Source organism: Canis lupus, chromosome 7 (genome assembly GCF_011100685.1).
Source record: "Canis lupus familiaris isolate Mischka breed German Shepherd chromosome 7, alternate assembly UU_Cfam_GSD_1.0, whole genome shotgun sequence".
Classification (NCBI taxonomy): domain Eukaryota; kingdom Metazoa; phylum Chordata; class Mammalia; order Carnivora; family Canidae; genus Canis; species Canis lupus.
In genome coordinates, this window is record NC_049228.1 from 32,830,148 (window position 1) to 32,834,234 (window position 4,087).

The window sequence follows — 4,087 nt, forward strand, 5'->3', positions numbered from 1 at the left end:
CTTATAAAAGAGAAAGAGGGAAATTTGACACAAGCAGAAGAGGAAGCCAAGTGAGTGTGAGATCAGAGAAGGGCATGATACAGACACAGTCCAAGGATTGCTGACAACCACCAGAGGCTGAGGCAAGAAGGGATTCTCCCCAGGAGTCTCAGGCGGGGTGTGGCCATAGACACTGACTTTGGCTAGTGAGATGGATTTCAGACTTTAGGCAATTAGAACTAAATTTCTGTGTCATAAACCACCAAATGTGCAGTAATTTGTCACATTAGCCATGGGAAATGAATAAAGTTGGAGATTTTTGATTAAGATATTTGATGAATGGAGCACCAGCAGCTTTAGGTATTGCAGCTTTTAATTTGAATTGCAATGATTGAAAACAAAGCTTGCAAACAGTAAGACATTGAAATTTGTTCCAACAAAAACTAAGCAAATTACATGATGAGAGCTCCAACCATGCATGATTTCATTAGAAGCATCTCAAAGAGTTTGAGAAAACTCTTTGTATGAAATTCCCACTTATAATTGCGCAAATTAATATTTTGTTTTGGAATAGGATTAATAGAAACATCTACTTCACAGCATCTAAGTATGGCAAACAAATCATAAATGAAAACAACTTCTTAAAAAATAAAATAAAAAATAAAAACAACTTCTTTATCTTAGCCTGACTTATTAATGTCTAATCTATTATGCTAAGTGTAATAAGTAAGGCTGAGAAAGACAAGACCCTATGACTTTACTCATATGTGGAATAAAAACAAAACAAAACAAAGGAATAAACAAACAAAAAAGCAGAATCAGACCTGTAAATACAGAGAACCATTGATTGCCAGTGAGGAAGGGGTTGGGGGATGGGCCAAATGGGTGAAGGGGAGTGGGAGGTACAGGCTCCCAGTTGAGGAATGAATGAGTCATGGGGACAGAAGGCACACCACAGGGAATGTAGTTGATATAATAGTGTTGGAGGCAGGGTGAGCACAGCATAAGGTATAGAGATTTTGAATCACTGCGTCATACACCTGAAACTAATGTCACATTGTGTGTCAACTATACTCAAATTTTAAAATTAAAACAACACTTATTGAAATTAGTCTGAATGGAAGCAAAAGAATATTAGGTTAAAATAGCAAGCAAAAGAGTATTAGGTTAAAATTTACATACTTCAATCCAAAAAAATAGAACTATAAGTATCCTCCATTTAACAGAATTTGCTTTGAGCCTATCATGTATATCCGCAGCTATAGAAACTAATTGGGCAATTAAAAATATTAGTATACAAAGAAGAGTAAATTGAAAATGTCAAAATTTCACATTTATTAACTGTTAATGCAATTTAATTTTATTTTTTTAAGGTTTTATTTATTTATTCATGAGAGACACAGAGAGAGGCAGAGACACAGAGGGAGAAGCAGGCTCCCCACAAGGAGCCCAATGTGGGACTCAAATCCAGGACCCCGGGATCACGACCTGAGCCGAAGGCAGGCACTCAACAGCTGAGCCACCTAAGTTTCCCACATTAATGCAATTTTAAAGACTACGGACAATTTCATATAAAAACTGAAAATAATAAGACCCTTTTGGAAAAAATACATTCTTTAAAAAGAATGACACTTTATTAGAGAAAACTAATAAGGAACTGACCAAATTATATGAACAGGTACCAAGAGTCATTGCTTCTGCAATGTTTAATGTTCAATCAATAGAATTATTTTTAAATTTTGCTTTTTAATGTACATACATATGTGTTATTATTTTGGAGAGAATTCTATTTTTGAAATTAGCTTTTGAGTAGCACTACTTATAGGTCCACCAATATGATAAAAACAATTGTTTGGTGCATAAACGTTTCAAAAATAGTACAATTTTAATTATTTTATCGACTCCTTTAATTCTGCAAAGTGCTCCCACTTAGGTAAATTATAAAGCTGAACAAACTCGAAGGAAAAAATGGCTGAATCTTATTTCACCTCAGTCTCATCCTTTTAAAAATCTGTCCAATGTTTGGCAATTTTGCCCATTGTCTTCAAGGAGTGAAATGGAGATGCTAACTGGGGTGGGCATTGTGCTAGGTACTTCATGTATATACATGAGTTTAGGGAAATAAGTACAAATATGTATCAAGAAATCCATCTTAATGATAAGGATATGGGTTCATAGGCATCAAGTAGTGGCCAGAAAGCTAACCAGGAGGCTGCAGAGGTGGAATTGGACTCCACTGAATCTACCTGCTTCCTTCTTCTCCTCCAAGTGTCTAGAGCATGAGCCACTCTGATTAACCTCCATGATCACATCTATCTCCTTCAGTGGTTACCTCTCATCTTCCTTCTGCATCTTGCTTGGCCATTCTTCATACAGCTTCACATTTCACCTCTGCTTAAACATCTGATGTGAGGAATAGCCCTGAGTTACTGATGAAAACATGCAGCTCTCATCAAGAACGGAACATTCCTACTCACTGGATGGAGGCAAAATGAACACTCTCGACAACAGATTCTTACAGAGGAGGCTCATCCGTTAGAGTGTAATGGTAGGTATGGGAAACCTTCATTCTCTTCTACCCTTCAATCCCAGGGACGGAAGGCTTCTCATTCCAGAGGCTTATGAGTGGAAATGCTTGGTACTATGAGCTTTTTGGTGCTCATCTCAGCATCCTGGTCTGTAGCTGGGTACCCATAGTCAGTCTTTGGCAGTGGTCGGGGGGACCCTAATGTGAAGGGTAGAGTGTCAGAAGACCCCAACACAGTGGCCTCACGTCTGGCTTGACACAGAGTTGCATGATCTCAGTGCCTTGCCTCTTGACCTCACAAATGATAAGAAATAATCAGCAGCTTCTTTCTCCTCACAAAAATTACACACACAAGTTGCTCTGGATCAGTTGCTCAAAAGCCAGTTACTGAATTAAATTTGACAAATTTGCTATAAGAAACCCTTTTCTATGATGCATGACACAGTTTTTCTTCCAAACTTTTAGAAAATTATCAAAGTATAACTGAAATGCAATATTCTGTTAGTTTCCGGTGTACAGAATGATTAGATATTTACATTACAAAATGCTCCACACAAGTCTAGTTACTGGCTGTCACTAAAGTATTACAATATTGCTATATTTTATTGCTATATTAAAGTATTCCCTATGCTGTATACTGCATTCCCATGATTTATTTATAACTGGGAGTTTGTACCTCTTACTCCCTACCAACAAATTGATTCTAAATTACCATTTTAAGCTTAATCTTTCTATCTTTTAAAAAATAAATTTGTCTCTCCCAGATTTCTCACTATCACGGTTATAAATCAAAAGGACAATTGAAGAGGAAATGAAAGAGGCATAACACAGCCCTATTCAAGAACATGCTGTTTAAAATGTTTGGGTATGAAATATTCTCATACATTTTTGTGAATACAGTTTTTTTTCTGTCAACCAAATTAACAGTTAAATGAGCAAATTTGCCCCATGACTTATTATTCATTTCCTTGATATTTCTGTGTGTCATGTTGGTAGTTCCAGACTGATCAGTTCATAAATCCCATGACTTTCCTCCTCTGAAATTAGTTTGCTCAATAAAGCCCCTGTCATTCATTCTACGTTTGTTCACAATCAATGGATTGTTTTTGTGTCCATTTTAAACATGTTTATCTGACATTTTAACCAAAAATGTCTCTAAATATTGCCAAACATCCCATGAAGACAAAACACTGAGGTGGACTTTTCAGTACAACCCCCCACCAGGGAATTCTAAAACACTTATTTAGGATCATATCATAAAGCAGTTTTCCTTCAGAAATATCACACAAAGATGACTGTCAGCTCAGAAGACTCAGTGATGGCGTACAATATGTGAGGAGAGATATGCTGCGCAAAGACTGTTTGAGGTGAGCAACTCAATCTGCTGTTATGTTACATAACTGCTTACGTCTCTAGTTGAGCCCTCATATGACGGCCTATTTAGACGGAGGATGCCTGCCAAGGCATAACGTCCACAACACCAAGTTCCACGACACATTTGCCAGCTGGGTTGTCAACTTCCAGGCACTACTAAGCAATTTATATGATTTTTTTCCAGTAAAAATATTTTCTGAAACAAAG